Below are 22,918 nucleotides of genomic sequence, written 5' to 3'. Positions count from 1 at the left end.
TGGGCCCTCAGATCCTCAAAAAGTTCTATAGCTGCACCATTGAGAGCATCTTGACTGGCTGCATCATCGCTTGGTATGACAACTGCTTGGCATCAGGCCGCAAGGCGCTACAGAGAGTAGTGCGTACGGCCCATTATTTCACTGGGGCCGAGCTCCCTGCCATCCAGGACCTCTATACCAGGCAGTGTCAGAGGAAGGCCCTACAAATTGTCAAAGACTCCAGCCATCCAAGTTATAGACTGTTCTCTCTGCTACCACATGGCTAGTCTGGAACCATCATGCCCCTGAACAGCTTCTACCCCCAAGCAATAAGACTGCTAAATAGCTAACCAAATAGCTAAACGGACTATATGCATTGACCCCCCTTTTGCACTAACTCTTTGGACTCATCACATACGCTGCTGCTACTGCTTATTATCTATCCTGTTGCCTAGTCACTTGACCCCTACCCAAATGTACATATCTACCTCAATTACCTCGTACACCTGCACATTCGACTCAGTACTGGTACCCCGTGTATATAGCCAAGTTATCGGTACTCATTGTGTATTTATTCCTCGTGTTATCTTTCTATATTTTTTTCTGCATTGTTGGGAATGGCTTGTAACTAAGCATTTCACTGTTAGTCTACACCTGCTGTTTACGAAGCATGTATACTCAGGGAATTCTGTGGTATTCTGCAAAGAGCTTTTTAAAGGGTTGTTCAAAGAAACTCAATTGGTGGCTCAGTTGGTAGAGCATAGCACAGTTGGTAGAGCATGGTGCTTGTAACGCCAGGGTTGTGGGTTCAATACCCACGGGGGCACAGTATGAAAGATTTATGCAGGCACTACTGTAAGTCGCTCTAAGTACAGTTGTTGGAAGTTTACATACACTTAGGTTGGAGTCATTAAAACTTGTTTTTCAACCACTCCACAAATTTCTTGTTAACAAACTATAGTTTTGGCAAGTCGGTTAGGACATCTACTTTGTGCATGACACAAGTAATTTTTCCAACAACTGTTTTACAGACAGATTATTTCACTTAATCACAATTCCAGTGGGTCAGAAGTTTACATGCACTAAGTTGACTGTGCCTTTATACAGATTGGAAAATTCCAGAAAATGATTTCATGGCTTTAGAAGCTTCTGATAGGCTAATTGACATCATTTGAGTCAATTGGAGATGTACCTGTGGATGTATTTCAAGGCCTACCTTCAAACTCAGTGCCTCTTTGCTTGACATCATGGGGAAACCCCCCCCCAAAAATCAGCCAAGACCTCAGAAAAAAAATGGTAGACCTCCACAAGTCTGGTTCATCCTTGGGAGCAATTTCCCAGCGCCTGAAGGTACCACGTTCAGCTGTACAAACAATAGTACGGAAGTATAAACACCATGGGGCCATGCAGCCGTCATACCGCTCAGGAAGGAGACGCGTTCTGTCTCCTAGAGATGAACGTATTTTGGTGCGAAAAGTGCAAATCAATCCCAAAAATAACAGCAAAGGACCTTGTGAAGATGCTGGAGGTAACAGGTACAAAAGTATCTATATCCACAGTAAAACGAGTCCTATATCGACATAACCTGAAAGGCCACTCAGCAAGGAAGAAGCCACTGCTCCAAAGCCGCCATAAAAAAGCCAGACTACGGTTTGCAACTGCACATGGGGACAAAGATAGTACTTTTTGGAGAAATGTCCTGTGGTCTGATGAAACAAAAATAGAACTGTTTGGCCATAATGACCATCGTTATGTTTGGAGGAAAAAGGGGGAGGCTTGCAAGCCGAAGAACACCATCCCAACCGTGAAGCACGGAGGTGGCAGCATCATGTTGTGGGGGTGCATTGCTGCAGGAGGGACTGGGGCACTTCACAAAATAGATGGCATCATGAGGAGGGCAAATCACGTGGATATATCGAAGCAATATCTCAAGACATCAGTCAGGAAGTTAAAGCTTGGTCGCAAATGGGTCTTCCAAATGGACAATGACCCCAAGCATTCTTCCAAAGTTGTGGCAAAATGGTTTAAGGACAACAAAGTCAAGGTATTGGAGTGGCCATCACAAAGCCCTGACCTCAATCCTATAGAAAATGTGTGGGCAGAACTGAAAAGGCGTGTGCAAGCAAGGAGGCCTACAAACCTGACTCAGTTACACCAGCTCTGTCAGGAGGAATGGGCCTAAATTCACCCAGCTTCTTGTGGGAAGCTTGTGGAAGGCTACCCAAAATGTTTGACCCAAGTTAAACAATTTAAAGGCAATTCTACCAAATACTAATTGAGTATATGTAAACTTCTGACCCACTGGGAATGTGATGAAAGAAATCAAAGCTGAAATAAATCAATCTCTCTACTATTATTCTGACATTTCACATTTTAAAATAAAGTGGTGATCCTAACTGACCTAAGACAGGGAATTTTTACCAGGATTAAATGTCAGGAATGATGAAAAACTGAGTTTAAATGTATTTGGCTAAGGTATATGTAAACTTCCGACTTCAACTGTAAGTAAAATGTAACAGTGAAGCTGGTTTATCAAGCCCATATGTCTATCTGATCTAATTCTATTTTATTGAACTACATAAAACCCAACACTTTCAAATTAATTTCATTTCCAAGTGCATAATATGTATTTCTTATAGAAACACCAATTACATGTAATGTGTATTTCAGAGGACTACTTTAGAGTTGTTATATGCATCAGTGGATCTGATTAATGGAATCTGTAAATACAGGATTATGGGTAGACGTTTCAGCCCTCCGCAGCAGCGCTTCAACTGAGCTCAGAGAAAAGAACTGCCTATGGCCTTTAAGTTTATTTGTAAATTTACTGTAATCCGCAGTATTGCAGCCATTGCAGATTCCTTTAGTTTGCGCGATCAAATACATTTCATAGAACAAAGAGGGTGATGGATAAAGTGTGACCAGTGTTATCAGGTTGACATCTGCTAGGTGCCAGCCCCTCAGCCTGAACACACACACAACTGCTGACGGTTCAGCCTGCCTAGTGAATGGCCGCAACACAACAGATAACAAAAACACACCATTCTGCACAATGGATCAGAGTACAGGAGAGCCTAAACCGAGTCTCTATGAAGTGAATAAGGAGTCAAACAAGACATCAGACTATAAGTGATAAGACAACAGAAGCCTTCAGAACCACTTGTTTCCTGCCTGAAATCAAGGCCAGCAATATTGTTGTTTTCCCCAAGTGGAAAAGTAAACTGATAAACTCAAATAATTCCGTCACTTAAAGAAAGGAATTGTTGCCATGGGAGCTGAACCCTCAGCTCCTGTCTTGAAGCTGCCCAAGTCTGGATGTGTAAACCCACAATGCAAATAATCACAACATTCTTTGGGGGGGTTTTCCCCCTCTTCAAGGTTATTCCTCTTCATGGCAATCAATCTTCCATACATAGGAGAAAACTGGGCCTTTACAGAGCGACTGCACAAAACAGTACTTACATGTATGACCATTAAAAAGGTAGTAATGGGTAGTAAAGTACAGAATGGAACAGTAGTATTGTAACTCGTGGTCAACCTGTAAACATTATGATGCAACTGAGAAGTTGAACATAGTGTTTAAATGCACGGACTGCAGAAAAGACGACAGAGAATGAAAAGAAAGAGAAACACAGCTCAGAGGGAGGACTGCGATGAAGAAGGTTCACACAAAATACCCTAACAATCAGGAGCAAAGTGCCTGATTTCATTATGAAAACAAAACGCTGCTAGCTCTATATCAGGACATCTAAAACCAATGTTCCACCTCTTCAACCCCCACATAAGGACAAGGCACGCCAGCCAGTCAGTCAGTCAGATAGTGAGTGTCACAGGCAGCAGTGGTTTATCTAGACAAGGAAAGAAAGTGCTCAGTGCCCCCCTCCCCACGGGTTATGTAGCCATGTCTCAAATGAGACTTTCATGGTTGCCATTATGGCCCTATGTACCTATCGGGTCGTTCTGTCATTTCAACAAGCCATGACACCCACCATCTCAGATTGGTCTGAAATCTTTTCTGTTGTTAGTAACCGATATGATTACCATTCCTACAACTTTATTTTTTTTAAATATAATTTGATCTCAAATTGATTGCACCCAAATTGGCCATTTTAATGTATAGGATTCATATAATATTCAACTAAATCCGATTTGGACGAAACTTTTTTCTAACAATGAGTCAGACGAGGAATCCAAAGAAATGGTCAAAAGCCACCCACGGACCCCACGCAACAACCAGTATACAGTGTCAGTTCTCTATGCAGTAGTATAGAGCTGTGGATCTGAGTATTGTTTCTTTATCCTATGTAATGTATTCCCAGTGAATTTGGTGGTTTTTCCCTGTTCAGAGAACTCATCCTGATATTACCAGATTCTGACCCCTAGATGGTGCTTTTCCTGCTATTATTATTATTATGTTTTAAATTCAGCCACATCAATGTTAAAGGGATAGTTCACCCAAATTACACAATTACATATTAATTTCCTTACCTTGTAAGTAGTCTATGGACAAGGTATGACAGCAACCCATGCTTTGGTTTTGTTTAGCATTTGTGGTACAAATACAGTGCAAGTCAACGGAACCTATATTAGCATTTTCACACTTCATATCCAATTAATCTATAAGAAGCATCGAGTTAAACAATTCATTGTTAGATACTTTAGGATGATTTGAACATGAACCGTGAAAATAACAATATACAGTACCGCTCAAAAGTTGACACACCTACTCATTCAAGGGTTTTTCTTTATTTGTAATATTTTCTACATTGTAGAATAATAGTGAAGACATCAAAACTATGAAATAAAACATATGGAATCATAAAGTAAAAAGTATTAAACAAATCAAAATATATTTTATATTTGAGATTCTTCAAAGTAGCCAAATCAAATCAAAGTTTATTTGTCACGTGCGCTGAATACAACAGATGTAGACCTTACAGTGAAATGCTTACTTACAGGCTCTAACCAATAGTGCAAAAAAGGTATTAGGTGAAAAATAGGTAAGTAAAGAAACAAAAACAACAGTAAAAAGACATTGAAAAATAACAGTAGCGAGGCTATATACAGACACCGGTTAGTCGGGCTGATTGAGGTAGTATGTACATATGGTTAAAGTGACTATGCATATATGAGGAATAGAGAGTAGCAGTAGCGTAAAAGAGGGGTTGGTGGGTGGTGTTTGGCGGGACACAATTCAGATAGCCCGGTTAGCCAACGTGCAGGAGCACTGGTTGGTCAGGCCAATTGAGGTAGTATGTACATGAATGTATAGTTAAAGTGACTATGCATATATGATAAACAGAGAGTAGCAGCAGCGTAAAAGAGGGGTTGGGCGGCACACAGTGCAAATAGTTAAAATGTTTACTAATGAATGTAGCAACAGTTAGGTAGATACAAAAAAACATATTCAATTAAATTGGGCAACTCTGATGCCAGAACACCAATATGCCATACAGTAATACCAGTGACGCAATGTAACACCAGTGACACAATGTAACACCAGTGACACAATGTGAAACCAATGACAAACATAAGATTATTTCAAACAAATTTGATCAATTTATTAGTAATATTTTTAATTACAAATAATTTCCTACTCTGTCACACCTATCCACAAAACTACGTAGCTTGTTAAAACAGTATATATAAATTCTCGTGCCATGTGACAAATATTGTGTAGGTCTACTTAACGGGATAGTTACGAAATAAACTATTGGTTTCCTTACTGTGTTAGCAGTCTATGGACAAGGTATGACAGCAATGAATGATTTGGTTTTGTGCCACAAATTCAAAATAATTAGCATTTGAAACAGTGGCCAGGTAAACACTGTCGTTCCTGCTCTCAATCTCTCTCTTTGTTTTGCCTGTCTGACCCACCATTTCCTTCGCTCCTGTCTTTTTTCCCTTTATGTGAGATCCTTCACTCTCTTTTTTGACTCTCTAAATCCTTTAATAAGTAAGTCTGGTGTTTTTGTTTAAGGGAGGCTGCTCTGCGGTGTGGGTTAGCATCCCTGCACTGTCTGTAGAGTCTTTGCTTTTCAACAGCACCTCATTTCGCCATATCTATCAAAAGGAAAGCCATATTATGTGATTACAATATTGAAAATGTAATAAAATGATAATACTTTTTTTATATAATTGTTGAGGGTTTTATAAAACATTACGTTGAGAATTTTTGTGCGGTGTTATTGATTGTCACTGGCGTTATCTTCATGTCACTGGTGTTACCAGCAAGAACATTAACACCAGTGACGATTACACCAGTGACAAATCTGCAGAAAAGATGGCCTATCAAAGATGGCGGCCACTGTAGCTCAAACCACATTTCTTAAATTGTAAATAGATCAAATTGCATGTTTCAATTCCTTTCCCCTTACTATAAACTGTATAACCCCAGTGACACATCTTAAGTCCTCGCATGAAATTACCAAGTTAATCATCAAATTGTTAACATATGAAGAGAGAGTGCACACACCATGTGCTTTTCAAAACAGTCCCGTCTCCAATGAACCTTTGACCGAGGAAGAAGTTTTGTTTTTTACACATTTTAACACCAGTGACATGAAATTGAGGGACAGCTATTACTTGTAAATTATTTGTAATATTTATTTGATATTTTAGTTTTTTAAGTAGTCCACTAAATAACTATAACACTTACCTTTGTATTATGACATTTAAAGGATGGAGAATTAAAAAAAATGTAACAAAATATGTCACTAAAACATGACTCCTGATCCAAGGGACAAGCCAATTTCATGGTCAATGTCTTACATATGTTTTATTAATAATAAAACACAACCAATTAAAAATAATAATAATAATTTTGTGTCATTATCTCACACTTTTAAGTGTTTTTCCTGGTGAATAAAGCTGGGACAGGAAAGCCACCATTTTCGTAGAACGACCCAGAAGTAAGATACAGTATATTTACAGAAGTATGTGGACACCCCTTCAATTTAGCGGATTTGCATATTTCAGCCACATCCATTGCTGACAGGTGTATAAAATCAAGCACACAGCCATGTAATCTCCATAGACAAACATTGGCAGTAGAATGGTCTTACCGAAGAGCTCAGTGACTTTCAACGTGGTACCCTCATAGGATGTCACCTTTTCCAACAAGTCAGTTTGTAAAATGTCTGCCCTGCTAGAGCTGCCCTGGTCAACTGTAAGTAATGTTATAATGTAATGTAAGTAATGTGAAGTGGAAATGTATAGGAGCAACAACAGCTCAGCCACAAAGTGGTAGGCCACACAAGCTCACAGAACGGGACCACCGAGTGCGAAAGTGCCCAGCGCATAAAAAATTGTCTGTCCTCGGTTGAAACACTCACTACGAGTTCCAAACTGCCTTTGGAAGCAACGTCAGCACAAGAACTGTTCGTCGGGAGCTTCAAGAAATGGCTTTCCATGGCTTAGCAGCTGAACACAAGCCTAAGATCACCATGAGCAATGCCAAGCATCGGCTGGAGTGGTGTAAAGCTCCCCCGCATTGAACTCTGGAGTAGCGGAAACACGTTCTCTGCAGTGATGAATCGCGCTACACCATCTGGCAGTCCGACAGACGAATCTGGGTTTGGCTGATGCCAGGAGAACGCTACCTGCCCCAATGCATAGTGCCAACTGTAAAGTTTAGTGGGAGGAGGAATAATGGTCTGGGCTGTTTTTCATGGTTCGGGCTAGGCCTCTTAGTTCCAGTGAAGGGAAATCTTAAACGCTACAGCATACAATAAAATTCTAGACGCTTCTGTGCTTCCAACTTTGTGGCAACAGTTTGGGGAAGGCCCTTTCCTGTTCCAGCATGACAATGCCCCTGTGCACAAAGCCAGGTCCATACAGAAATGGTTTGTCAAGATCCGTATGGAAGAACTTGACTGGCCTGTACAGAGCCCTGACCTCAACCTTCGGGATGAATTGGAATGCCGACTGCGAGCCAGGCCTAATAGCCCAACATCAGTGCCCAACCTCACTAATGCTCTTATACTAAATGGAAGTCACCGCAGCAATGTTCCAACATCTAGTGGAAAGCCTTCCCAGAAGAGTGGCAGCTATTGTAGCAGCAAAGGGGAACCAACTCCATATTAAATGGCCATTATTTTGGAATGAGATGTTCAAAGAGCACGTGTCCACATACTTTTGATCATGTAGTGTATATATCGATTTTGAGCAGGGGTTGGAGCCGGTTCAGGAAACCGAAAACCGGAAAATAACTACATTTTTCAAGGAACAGAATCGGGAATGAAAGTGATCAATACTGTTCCGGAACAGAACCGTTATTTTAAAAGCATGGGAACCAGTTAATAAAGTTATTTTACAATCCAGGGTTGTTTTTTTTGCACCTATGCAAAGCCCTCCCTCTATTTTGGTACCACCCATATGTAGTTTGTTTTTGATCGCAGGTTTAGGGATAGCTGAAGAACTGCAACATTTACCTGGAGCTAACTCTGCAAATAGCACTGCTGGGTGACTTGAAAAGCCATAGTCAATCAATCAATAATAAAGTACTCTTAGTAAAAATTGTCATCTTTAATTTACAATCTGGAGAAACTATGAGAATAGAAAGATTCAGAACTTTTGTGAAACATCACAACACAGTTGAAAATATATGTCAAATAGAAATCAAAACTGGATGGTTTTCAGAGATAGATGTGAGGGGTTGAGGGTAGCTGAAGGGTGGGACAAAAAAAACGAACTAAAAATATAAATAACTAATGTAAAATATACAGTGTTCGTAAAATGTATGTAGTATGTATAAGCTGGAAGTAGAAGCCTTAGTATTGTTGTCCATTAGCTTACTCCAATTAGGGGAGGGGTGGTAGGGTTAGAGGAAAATAATACAGAAGGCAAAAATATTTAAAATATATATATAGGGGATTGGAAATGATGCAGACAAATTACATTGATAGAACCCACAATACAGCTGCAATATTAAAGCAAAAAAAAAAGACCTCCCTCTGTCAATCAGAAACTTCTTCCAGTGTCTGCCAGCCAGCTGAATATCTTTGCCAGTGTGTGTCCGTGTAGTATACCTGCCCCTCCCCCTCCAAAGCATAGCTGTAGCCATTTTCTGAAGATTTCTCACAACAACAAGCGTATCTCTGTGAAATGTCAATGGAACACTGAGCCTACAGTACCACGGGCTTTATATTTTCAAAGCCTTTTACATTCAATTCAGTTCATGTCATGTTAATTTAGCTTTTTGCGACCCACAGAAAAACAACTTTGCAGACAACCACCTCAACATGTTAAATCCTCCAAAAGTTGAGGTGAGAAAGCTGCACGGTGCTTATTATCGGATGTTTTAGGCTACAAAATTTGACTTTTTATATTAATGATATGTAAGAGAAAGACCCCACTGAACGATTCAGAACATGAAGAATCATATGTTTTGGTAAATGTATTTTAGAACATAAGGAAGTGAAATTGAAATCACCAAAGCGCCCTTTCACCCACAAAATAGGTGGACACCCTACCTAATAACAGGAACAGCACCATCTACTGGTCAGAATATGGTAATATCAGGATGTAGGATGGGACATAAACCTAACAACTTTAATGACTAATTTCTCTGAAGAGGGAAAAAAAAAATCCCTGGGAATACATTACATTAGGATGAAGAGACAATACTCTTAGCCGCAGCTCCATACTTCTTGTCAAGCACTGATACTATATACTTGTTGTTGGGGTGGGATTGGCGTGGGGCGCCTGTGGTTGGCTTTTGACCATTCCTTTGGATTCCTTATGTATAACTCATTATCAGAAAAAAGTTTGGTCTAAATCGGGTGTTAGGTACAATATTTATTGAATATTATATGAATCCTATAAATTAAAAATGGCCAAATTGGATGCAATAAATTAGCTTAATTTCTCAGAGATCAAATTATATTTCAACAAAATAATGTTGCAGGAATGGTAATGTTATCGGTTTCCAACAGAAAATAGTTCAGAACAATCTGAGATGGTGGGTGTCAATCTTGTGCTTTTTGAGGAAAAACGACCCCCATCACTCCTTCAGTGTACTGTAATATGCCTGAGTAGTACAGTGTGACTGTCTGATGATGCTCTTTGACCCAGGAACACACTCAAACCCTTAAACCTTCAGACTGAAGAACATTTATATTGATTGTAACCTTTCTCCTATTCATCCTGTGTGCAGCAGAGAAAACAAGTGGCATCAGTAGTTGAGTCACCAATAGCGTAAAAGCTGGTTTGCTGCATACAGACAGAATTCAGACCACAGTCACTCATCAATGTTTAAACTAAGAAATGTCATGATGGTTACAACCCTGTATGGTCAGGACTTTAAAATGGTTTTACCTCTGGAATAATGAACATTAAGAAAGCCTATAGCACATAGACAAACCTAAATCAGAAGCCTATAACCGTTTGAGAGAATAATTTCGTCCACCAACCGACTCGCTGTCTGTCAAATATATTCGTGGCAGCAATTGAGCCTGTTAGGTTAGACAGAGAAGAACTATTATGAGTTTCGGTGAACAGGTACAAGCATCTCCAATCCCTATCCAGCTGTAAAATATGACAATGTCACAGGCAGACGTGGCTCTGCTCTGGCAAGCCTTATATCAGAATGAGGACAGGAACAGCGGCAGACAGAGCACAACTGTTGCTCTGGTGATATTTGTCAAAGGGGACACGATTTGCATGAGCTGCTTTCCCATTCAAACCCACAGTGCCACACTAACCTGACTAAGCTGGCCACCTCCACCTAACAGTCAAATCAGTAGGAAACGGGAAGCTCATCACGAAGTCAAGGCGACACAGACCCATTTTCATCCATGACACTGCACCCCTTTTCCATTGTAAGGTTTCCATAGTGGACCCATTTTTCTCCATGACACCTTGCAACTGTTCCAAAACACTTTAAGGTACAAGCAAAACGCTAAGCTAATGGACAGAGATTGCTAATCAAGCTCTGTCCGAGACATCCAACACGGGGAAAACATCTCCTGACACTGTTTATTTGAACTTAGCCTCGTGGAGTTGGTATGGGAACCAAGCCTAGATGATGAGTAATGTTGCCTGAGACCTGAAGACTTCGTGTTCGATCCTTAAACTAATGACTAGGCTTTAGCTCAGCGAGCTAACAGTTCAGTGCAGTCGACCCGAGTTCAAACCCAGCCAGTCATACACGCTTGCTAGAGACAGCGATTCTAGGTAGTTCAGTGTGGAATAAAAGAAACCGGTAGAGGAAACCCAGCACACAAAAGAGACCAACATGGCTATCTGGTTTTGTCTACTTCCTTGAGGGCTGACTCTAAGCGTCTTCCAGTAACCTTCCTCCAGCATGATCACATCCTGTGTGGGTCTGTTTGAGACACCGGAAGAGGGTGCAGGGCAGGTCATCCACACTGTGCTGTGTACAGAGTAAATGGACTGCTTTGATCATGTCCAATTCCAAAAGGAGAAAACATCTTGCTTGTCTTTGAGTTAAACATGTACATATTCAGTAAGGTGAATGTATGTGTATTATCTTATTCCATTCCAATGGTTTAGATGTTAAATGTATATCATTTATGCCCTGCTGTTTTTGTTTGTTGCTAAATATAGATTGAAGAAATGCACATGATAGGTCACACACAATAGGTACTGTCCATGTGTCAATGTCATCACCTGGGATGTTCATGTGAGAGCTGGTCAGGTCTAGTACCATGTCTGCTCACGAGGCAGCTTTATCTGAGTCACATTTCCATTAATGATGGGGGGGGGATCTTATGCTTCCTTTTGTCCGTCTGTAGCAAACATTTGGTGAGCAATATGTCTGGAACATCGAATCGCAATAAAATCACAGTATTGAATTACAATACATATAGAATCGTGAGAATAGCAATACATATTGTATCACCACCTACGTATTGTGGTAATATTGTATCGTGAGGTCCCTGGCAATTCCCAGCCCTTAATTCCATTAGTCTTCACTATGACCATACTGTATAATACTGGCCATATATCTCCATCACTCAGTATTCTAACAGAGGTACAGTGCATTCTGAAAGTATTCAGGCCCCTTGCATTTTTTCAGATTTTGTTACGTCACAGCCTTATTTTAAAATTGATTAAATAAAACATTTTCCTCATCAATCTACACACAATACCCCATAAAGACAAAGCGAAAACAAGTTTAGAAATTTTTCCACATTGAATTTTTTTTAACAGAAATATGTTATTTACATAGGTATTCAGACCCTTTGCTATGAGACTCAAAATTGAGCTCAGGTACATCCTGTTTCCATTGATCATCCTTGAGATGTTTCTACAACTTGATTGGAGTCCACCTGTGGTAAATTCAATTGATAGGACAGGATTTGGAGCAGCAGGTAGCCGAGTGGTTAGAGCGTTGGGCCAGTAGCTGAAAGGTTGCTGGATCGAATACCCGAGCTGACAACGTAAACATCTGTCTTCTGCCCCTGAACAAGGCAGTTAACCCACTGTTCCCCGGGAGGCCATCATTGTAAAAAAGAATGTGTTCTTAACCGACTTGCTTAGTTAAATTAAATAAAGGTTAAATTAATAAAAATGTATTTGAAAAAGGCACACACCTGTCTATAAAGTCCCACAGTTGACAGTGCATGTCAGAGCAAAAACCAAGCCATGAGGTCAAAGGAATTATCTGTAGAGCTCCAAGACAGGATTGTGTCGAGGCACAGATCTGTGGAAGGGTACCAAAATATGTCTGCAGCATTGAAGGTCCCCAAGAACACAGTGGCCTCCATCATTCTTAAATGGTAGAAGTTTGGAACCACCAAGACTCTTCCTAGAGCTGGCCACCCGGCCAAACTGAGCAATCGGGGGAGAAGGGCCTAAGTCAGGGAGGTGACCAAGAACCCGATGGTCACTGACAGAGCTCCAGAGTTCCTCTGCAGAGATGGGAGTACCTTCCAGAAGGACAACCATCTCTGCAGCACTCCACCAATCAGGCCTTTATGGTAGAGTGGCCAGATGGAAGACACTCCTCAGTAAAAGACACATGACAGCCCGCTTGGAGTTTGCCAAAAGGCATTTAAAGACTCTCAGACCATGAGAACCAAAATTCTCTGGTCTGAAGAAAACAAGATTGAACTCTTTGGCCTGAATCCCAAGCGTCACGTCTGGAGGAAACCTGGCAACATTCCTACGGTGAAGCGTGGTGGTGGCAGCATCATGTTATGGGGATGTTTTTCAGCGGCAGGGACTGAGAGACTAGTCAGGATAGAGGAAAAGATGAATGGAGCAAAGTACAGAGAGATCCTTGATGAAAACCTGCTCCAGAGGGCACAGGACCTCAGACTGGGGTGAAGGTTCCAAAGCACACAAACTGGGGTGAAGGACCCTAAGCACACAGCCAAGACAACGCAGGAGTGGCTTCGGGACAAGTCTCTGAATGTCCTTAAGTGGCCCAGCCAGAGCCCGGACTTGAACCCGATCGGACATCCCTGGAGAGACCTGAAAATAGCTGTGCAGCGACACTCCCCATCCAGCTTGAGAGGGAGGATCTGCAGAGAAGAACGGGAGAAACTCCCTAAATACAGGTGTGCCAAGTTTGAAGCATCATACCCAAGAAGACTGTAATTGCTGCCAAAGGTGCTTCAACAAAGTACTGAGTAAAGGGTCTGACTACTCATGTAAATGTGATATTTCAGTTTGCAACAATAAAAAGGTTATTGCTTTGTCATTATGGGGTATTTTGTGTAGATTAATGAGGAAAAACAACTATTGAATCCATTTTAGAATAAGGCTGTAACGTAACAAAATGTGGAAAAAGTCAAGGGGTCTGAATACTTTCCGAATGCACTGTATTTCACACATCCAGCCCAGTGTTTTTCTGCATTACAGAGTGGCCTTCAGTAGGGGATGGTCTGCCTGCTAGCGGCTCTCAGCAGTGGGGAGGAATGTAGCACACCAGTGCAAAGAGCCCTGGTAATGTGCTGGGCAGTGAGTGAGGCTATATGTTTGACTAAAGCAGCATAACTAAGAGTTGTTCCTGACCATGTGACCTTACCAGACAAAACTATGCCTTAGTAATAAGCTAGGCCAGGGCCTAGTCATCGGCTATATAGCCTAATAGGGCCCTGAGTTTTTCCTACTCAGGTTGTCAGGAAACACTCAGGAACCTGAATATTACACAGTCAAGATTGTGGAGTCTGTACTAGGCCAGTGTGGTACGTCACTTAACAGTGCACTCAGAGAAGTATTCAGACCCGTTGACTTTTCCCACATTTTGTTACGTTACAGACTTATTCTAAAATTGATTAAATTGTTGTTTCCCATCGTCAATCTACACACAATACCTCATGATGACTAAGCAAAAACAGGGTTTTTAGAAATGTCACATTTACATAAGTATTCAGACCCTTTACTTAGTCCTTTGTTGAAGCACCTTTGGCAGCGAATACAGCCTTGAGTCTTCTTGGGTATGACACTACAAGCTTGGCACCCCTGTATTTGGAAAGATTCTCACATCTTTCTCTGCAGATCCTCTCAAGCTCTGTCAAGTTGGATGGGGAGCGTCCCTGCACAGCTATTTTCAGGTATCTCCAGAGATGTTTGATCGGGTTCAAGACCGGGCTCTGGCTGAGCCACTCAACGACATTCAGAGACTTGTCCCGAAGCCACTCCTGCGTTGTCTTGGCTGTGTGCTTAGGGTCCTTGTCCTGTTGGAAGGTGAACCTTTGCCCCAGTCTGAGGTCCTGAGCGCTCTGGAGCAGGTTTTCATCAAGGATCTCTCTGTACTTTGCTCTGTTCATCTTTGCCTCGATCCTGACAAGTCTCCCAATCCCTGCCGCTGAAAAACATCCCCACAGCATTATGTCACCACCATGATTCACTGTAGTTATGGTGCCAGGTTTCCTCCAGACGTAACGCTTGGCATTCAGGCCAAATAGTTCAATCTTGGTTTCATCAGACCAGAAAATCTTGTTTCTCATGGTCTGAGAGTCCTTTAGGTGCCTTTTGGCAAACTCCAAGCGGGCTGTCAAGTGCCTTTTACTGAGGAGTGGCTTCTGTCTGGCAACTCTACCATAAAGGCCTGATTGGTGGAGTGCTGCAGAGATGGTTGTTCTTCTGGAAGGTTCTCCCATCTACACAGAGGAACTCTGGAGCTCTGTTAGAGTGACCATCGGATTCTTGGTCACCTCCCTGACCAAAGCCCTTCTCCCCCGATTACTCAGTTTGGCTGGGCGGCCAGCTCTAGGAAGAGTCTTGGTGGTTCCAAACTTCTACCATTTAAGAATGATGGAGGCCACTGTGTTCATGAGGACATTCAATGCTGTAGACATATTTTGGTACCCTTCCACAGATCTGTGTCTCGACACAATCCTGTCTCAGAGGTCTATGGACAATTCCTTCGACCTCATGGCTTGGTTTTTGCTCTGACCTTATTTAGAGTCTCATAGCAAAGGGTCTGAATAGTTATGTAAATAAGGTATCTGTTTTTTATATAAATTTGCTAAAATTTCTAAAAAAACTGTTTTCGCTCTGTCATTATGGGGTATTGTGTGTATATTGATGAGGAAAAAAATATTTTATACATATTAGAATAAGGCTGTAAGGTAACATGTGGAAAACGTCTAGGAGTCTGAATACTTCCCGAAAGCACTGTGTGCACTCGAGCATTTCCTATTAAAAGAACCCTTGAGCACCAACATGTGAAGTTCATAGGAGTAGGGTTGCATAGGAGTAGGGTTGTTGATATGCTCCAATAAACTTCACGTTGGTGCTCATGGGTCCTTTTACATGGAAATTACCATTGGCTATAATGGGAAATCAATCATAGTAGTCACAAATCAGTTGGGTCACCTGCTACTGTCCTTCCACTGGCATACTGTTATGTTCAGCTCATAACTGTTGGTAAAAGCAAGACTGAAAACAGTCTGGACAATCCCTCCCTCTCAATCTTCTCTCTCTCTAGTCACCTCTCCCAGCTCTTACTGACACCTGCCACCTACACTCTTTCCATTTACTGGAACAAGCATCCTCACCCACTGAGCACCAACCGACACCGGACGTCCATCAACGTTGAAAAGTAGTTCACATTTGGTCAGTACGCCTTGGCCGGACCAAATCTGAACAGGTCATAGACCTCTATGTTTCACAAGTTTGGACAGCACAGAACAGTATGGAAAAGTACAGTACAGTATAATAGAGCACACTAGAGTACAGTATAATGTACTATACTGTACATACACTACATGACCAAAAGTATTGAGACCTGCTCGTTGAACATCTCCTTTTGAAATCATGTGCATTAATATGGAGTTGGTTCCCCTTTGCTGCTATAACAGCTTCCACTCTTCTGGGAAGGCTTTCTACTAGATGTTGGAACATTGCTGCAGGGACTTGCCTCCATTCAGCCACAAGAGCATTAGTGAGGGGGGGCACTGATGTTGGGGGATTAGGCCTGGCTTGCAGTCGGCGTTTCAATTCATCCCAAAGGTGTTCGATGGGGTTGAGGTCAGGGCTCTGTACAGGCCAGTCAAGTTCTTCCACACCAATCTTGACAAACCATTTCTGTATAGACCTCGCTTTGTGCACGGGGGCATTGTCATGCTGAAACAGGAAAGGGCCTTCCCCAAATTGTTGCCACATAGTTGGAAGCACAGACTCGTCTACAATGTCATTGTATGCTGTAGCATTAAGATTTCCTTTCACTGGAACTAAGGGGCCTAGCCTGAACCATGAAAAACAGCCCCAGACCATTATTCCTCCTCCCACTAAACTTTACAATTGGCACTATGCATTGGGGCAGGTAGCGTTCTCCTGGCATCCGCCAAACCCACATTTCCACTGCTCCAGAGTCCAATAGAGGTGAGCTTTACACCACTCCAGCCGACACTTGGCATTGCACATGGTGATCTTTTGCTTGTGTGCGGCTGCTTGGCCTTGGACACCAATTTCATGAAGCTCCCGATGAACAGCTTTTGTGCTGAAGTTGCTTCCAGAAGCAGAGGACAGACGATTTTTACGCGCTACAGCACTCGGCGGTCCCGTTCTGTGAGCTTGTGTGGCATACCACTTCGCGGTTGAGTCGTTGTTGCTCCTAGACATTTCCACTTCACAATAACAGCACTTACAGTTGACCGGGGCAGCTCTAGGATGGCAGAAATTTGACGAACTGACTTGTTGGAAAGGTGGCATCCTATGAGGGTACCACATTGAAAGTCACTTAGCTCTTCAGTAAGGCTATTCTACTGCCAATGTTTGCATGGCTGTGTGCTCGATTTTATACACCTGTCAGCAACGGGTGTGGCTGAAATAGCCAAATCCACTAATTTGAAGGGGTGTCCACATACTTTTGTATATATAGTATATCTACTTTACTGTACTCTACTGTACTGCACTTAACTCTATTGTGCTGCGATGTCTATATTTCACACGTTTAGACGTCTATGATTGGTTCAGATTTGGTCTGGACCAACCAAATGTAGTCTTGTTTAGAGGCGGAGCTCATTATTATAATAGTCAGTGTGTAGAATAATACTCAGATATGCAAAAGAAGGATATATAGCATATTTCTACCTTTGTGTACATATTTAGGATTCATTACCATGAAGAGAATGATATCCATAATTATGCATTTCTGTACAGTACAGATCAGGGACCCATGATGTAATTCCATTACTGGATGTATATCCACTTCACCAACTGTAGTTCAATAACGAAAAAATTATGTTTTTATACTCAAGGCGTCATGTCATAGCTGACACCCTATTCTTTCTGCAGACATCTTTTTGAATCTTGATTCAGGGCAGATATTTCACAGTTTTTTGGAAAACGTGGTCACATAAAAAACAGAGGGAGATTTTACGTTAATTCTGATACCAAACTTTGCATCTGCACAGTTCTTACAGTAAATGTGTTTTTGTGAAATGTTGTGTAAATTGTTCAAAGTAGTCCTTGTGAATAGAGTTGTATGGTTTGTTAAACTTTTAGTTATATCATCTAGAATTGCTTTAAATAACAGCTATGATGGTAATAGTAGTACAGTTTGTGTAACGTTTTATTTAGTAGAGGATTTTTCAGTTCAGATTCTTTCTAATTAAATTGCATATAGTCTATAAAAAGTACAGCCATTGCTCAAATTCTGTGGTAATAGTTTTTTTAACGAGAAATCAAAAGGGCTGTGTGTAACCAACCACACGCATGTATGAATGCAAGAGGAAGTTCCCTATTGGTCAAATTCTATATCCTTCTGTAAATAAAACAAATTGTATTTATTATGGATCCCCATTAGCTGCTGCCAAGGTCCGGCAAAATTAAGGCAGTTATACAATTAAAAAAATATTACAATACATTCATTACAGAATTCACACTATACTAAGTGTGTGCCCTCTACTGCTTGCATCAGTTACCTGATGTGGAATAGAGTTCCATGTAGTCAAGGCTCTATATAGTACTGTGCGCCTCCCATAGTCTGTTCTGAACTTGGGGACTGTGAAGAGACCTCTGGTTGCATGTCTTGTGGGGTATGAATGGGTGTCTGAGCTGTGTGCTAGTATTTTAAACAGACAGCTCGGTACCTTCAGCTTGTCAACACCTCTTACAAAAACAAGTAATGAGGAAGTCAATCTCTCTTCCACTTTGAGCCATGAGAGATTGACATGCATGTTATTAATGTTAGTCCTCTGTGTACATCCAAGGGCCAGCCGTGCTGCCTTGTTCTGAGCCAACTGCAATTTCCCCAAGTCCCTCTTTGTGGCACCTGACCACACGACTGAACAGTAGTCCAGGTGCGACAAAACTAGGGTCTGTAGGACCTGCCTCATTGATAGTGTTGTTAAAAAGGCAGAGCAGCACTTTATTATGGGGAGACTTCTCCCCCATCTTAGCTACTATTGTATCAATATGTTTTGACCATGACAGTTTACAACACAGGGTTACTCACCTCAACTTGCACAATTTCCACATTATTCATTACGAGATGTAATTGAGGTTTAGTGAATGATTTGACCCAAATGCAATGCTTTAGTTTGAAATATTTAGGACTAATTTATTCCTTGCTACCCATTCTGAAACTAACTGCAGCTCTTTGTTGAGTGTTGCAGTCATTTCAGTCGCTGTAGTAGCTGACGTGTATAGCGTTGTGTCATCTGCATACATAGACACACTTGCCTTACTCAAAGCCAGTGGCATGTCGTTAGTAAAGATTGAAAAAAGCAAGGGGCCTAAACTGCTACACTGGGGAATTCCTGCTTCTACCTGGATTATGTTTGATAGGCTTCCATTAAAGAACACCCTCTGTGTTCTGTTAGACAAGTAACTCTTTATCTACATTATAGCAGGGGGTGTAAAGCCTTAACACATACGTTTTTTCCAGCAGCAGACGATGATCGATAATGATCGATAAAGCTGCACTGAAGTCTAACAAGACAGCCCCCACAATCATTTTATCATACATTTCTCTCAGCCAATCATCAGTAATTTGTATAAGTGCCGTGCTTGTTGAGTGTCCTTCCCTATAAGCGTGCTGAAAGTCTGTTGTCAATTTGTTTACTGTGAAATAGCGTTGCATCTGGTCAAACACCATTTTTCCCAGAAGTTTCCTAAGAGTTGGTAATAGGCTGATTGGTCGACTATTTGAGTCAGTAAAGGGGGCTTTACTATTCTTGGGTTGCGGAATGACTTTAGCTTCCCTCCAGGCCTGAGGGCACACACTTTCTAGTAGGTTTAAATTGAAGATGTGGCAAATAGGAGTAGCAATATTGTCCTCTATTATCCTCAGTAATTTTACATCCAGATTGTCAGATCCCAGTGGTTTGTCATTATTGTTGATAGACAACAATTTTTTCACCTCTTCCACACTGACTTTACAGAATTCATTAAGGTGACCTGCTAAAAAGTATTATATAGTGTGTGTATCCCTGAGGATGCCAGGTGTTGAAAAGTCCCAGGCTTCCCAGAGTCCTTGGAACAGAGAAAGGTCCCTAACCTAGCCAATATTGATAACATAATGGATCTCACCAGTAAATTGGTAGGCTTATTTTCCAGAAATCAACAACAGAAATGGGCTATTCAGCACAAACCCTATGTGATCATCAATATGAGTCTAGCCTATTTATCACCAATGGCAACTGTAACGTGTTCAAGAACTGATACCTTGAGCTATTGCTTGATGAAGGCTAACACCATCGCGCCACTTCCTCGCAATATTACGTAATTTCACACTTTTCTGAATAAACTGTTTCTCAGAGTAGCACATCAACAGCTAGCAGTAAACCTTGCCAGACTGCAGCCAAATTCAAGTTAGCCTTATTAACTGGGGTGCACTAAAGTGTTTTCTTTTGCAGGCCATTGGTAAACAAGTTGTGGTGTTCTCATCAACATTTCGCTGTATTAGTTGGTGGTCACGAAACGGGGTCAAGGTTATGTTATGTTGCATTTCCAGGCTTGACTATTTTAGTAATTTAACACGTCCTTGCCCTACTAGGTAGCCGCTTAATCTTCGACTGACAAAAACACCTTTGCCAGCAATTGCTTTAACGTCTCCTCATGTCATGTCACCTGACCAATATGGCACAACTCAAATGGATACTTCAACGGACAGGTAAATATCACAATTATCAAGAATAACACATAAATCTTACCAGCTGTTCTTCCTCTTTGGGTAGCGAATTTGATCTCGTCTTTCCGTGAGATTTCAGGGAGTAGTCCAGTCCCCTTTAGGCAATAATTAGAGAGCGCAAGCGGCAGTGAGTGCGGCTCCCTGCGTACGGTAGCCTATGCTGTATCTGGCTACTGACAGAGAGGTAGACTTGGCTACACACAGCTCTCATTCTCCGCCTCTCAGCATAAACATAACCAGGCATTCAGTGCACCAACCTACTCTGCTGTGATGCAGAACTTTGATAAGCAAGCCATCTACAGGGCAGTGATGGTAGGCTACAGAAGGTTTGACTTTCACCACTGATTTTCTAGCTGGTGTATGGTGCATTTCATTATGGGGAATAACGTCATCTAGTGGCTGACAACTACATTTGGAATGTCTGCCAACAAAGTTGTACAATTCAATGGCTAGATAGAAAAGGGTTCACTATAAACGGGCATGCCCAAGACTAGTCCTTGATCATGACTCTGAGTTCCATTACATTACACATAAGTAATTGGATGAAGACGTCTTCTGTATGGGAGAGTTTTGTTAAGAGCAGCAACACTCAATTTGAACATTAACACCAATCGCTTACGGTACTGTTTTGGATGCATAGGGACCTTATCTTTAATATCAGCGAGAAAGTATTTTCAAAAAAACAAAAAGTTACATTCATACACACCTTAATAGGGTTAGTGTTCCCACACGGCCATATCGCTATGTTACAGTGATTGTTTATGGAAGACAAGAGTCGGCAATCTGTGATAATTAGCTATCTAGCATGCCCCGAACACCTGTGTGTCAGTGTAACTCGGGAAGAGTAGCGGAAGTGTAGTTTCGTCAGATGGAGGCACTCATAGCTGTTTAGATGGATCTATGCAAAACTGCTACAAGTGTATATTTTTTATTTGAAGGATTCTTTCTCGATGATATAAAGAAAAGAGCCATATGTTTCAAAAGTCGTATCACAAGCAATGATGATTGACATTTCTAAACGTAAAACACAGTGTCGGGATTGTAGTCCACATGAGCCAGTCGTGGGTGAAGCCAATGGCTATAAAAGGGAGTAGGCAGAATGCCGCCTAGAGTTTTCGAGAGGTACTCCAAGACTAAAGAACCAACTTCTATACAACCCACAGAGAACATCCAGAGGTACAGTTGACAACAACTGTTGTTCAATATTCTCTGCGATGTCCTCAACACGCCGTGTCACTGTTCGTCTTGACAGCGAAACATTTTCAAACAGCTCTTTATTGTCGGGGCAAAGTATTGCAGCAGTCAATTAACCATTATCTAATGAATTCGCCCTCAGCGAATGGCTTGCTATGTTTAGCAATATTGTGGGACAATACATAGCTAGCTCTCGCAATTCCGTCGTTTGCTGAATGCTTTTTTGTGAAAAGTCCTTGCTGCTTTTGCAACTGAGAAAGCAACTCTTTCGATGCACTTGCCATCTGCTAAGAATACATATTCCTATATTTCCCTGCATGCTTCGTCTAGAAGTGTCAGGCCAAGTTGTAACGTTAGTCTTTCAAGACAGCGATGCTCTCTTTGCACACTAAGCACACATCTTTCCCTGATACCTCAATAAAGAAATATGTCGATGTCCACTCTTGCTGGAACAACCTACATTCATTGTCTATTTTCCTTTTCGTTGAAATCTTTCAAATTTATTTTTGCGCAATTTCTAGCTAGCTACGATTTGTAACTGACGTGTGTGTCAACTTGTCAGTCACTATGTTCTCGTGCAGTTGTTATTTATACGTGCCTTCAAAATAAATGTCCCACAAGCGGTGGGAGTTAAATCATTACAGAAAGCCGAGTATTCATTGGGCTTTTAATTTGAATAACAAATACGTTATTTAAAACTTGACTATTGCAAATTCTTTATGTGATTTGAGCATGATTTCGCGGGCAGTATTGAATCAGGTCGCAGGCCGCATACGGCCCCTGGGCCGGCCTTGGCCCAGGCCTGTTCTAGAAGATGCCAGGTCATTCTGTGTGTTCCTACAGCTTCCAGTGGGCTGCCAGACCCCCCACTACACCTACCCCCGCCTCACTAGAAGTACACAAGCATTTTCTGGTGAGTTCTCAGCTGTCATCGAACCTATTCCTTAAATAGACCATATCAGGACCAGACCATGTTTCAAGGGGGTTACCCATGTCATAACGTACAAATAGAGAACAAAAAGATAAACTACTATGCAGTTATTTTAATGACTCAGCATTGGTATGTTGTCATAAAAGCAATGAGACATTTTAACAAACCCGATCCAATGCTAAATGTGAGAATTCAGTGTACAGTTCTCTCAGGGAGTGTCTGTTCTGTGTAGAGTAGACCCCCATCCCTTTTTTAAATGG

The 22,918-nt window shown here is 41.5% G+C and overlaps 1 protein-coding gene across 2 annotated transcripts in view; it reads right to left on the bottom strand.

The window, feature by feature from the left end:
- Window positions 1-20,846, bottom strand: part of LOC120031468 (phosphatidylinositol 4-phosphate 5-kinase type-1 beta-like) — an 89,241-nt gene extending 68,395 nt beyond the window's left edge. For both annotated transcript variants that reach the window (XM_038977356.1, XM_038977278.1), the window contains exon 1: window positions 20,556-20,846. The gene's annotated coding sequence lies outside the window, so the exon portion shown is untranslated. The remainder of the gene's footprint in view (window positions 1-20,555) is intronic.
- Between the last annotated feature and the right edge of the window lie 2,072 nt (window positions 20,847-22,918).

Source organism: Salvelinus namaycush, chromosome 1, assembly GCF_016432855.1.
Source record: "Salvelinus namaycush isolate Seneca chromosome 1, SaNama_1.0, whole genome shotgun sequence".
Lineage (NCBI taxonomy): Eukaryota > Metazoa > Chordata > Actinopteri > Salmoniformes > Salmonidae > Salvelinus > Salvelinus namaycush.
This window is presented reverse-complemented; position numbering and strand designations above follow the sequence as displayed.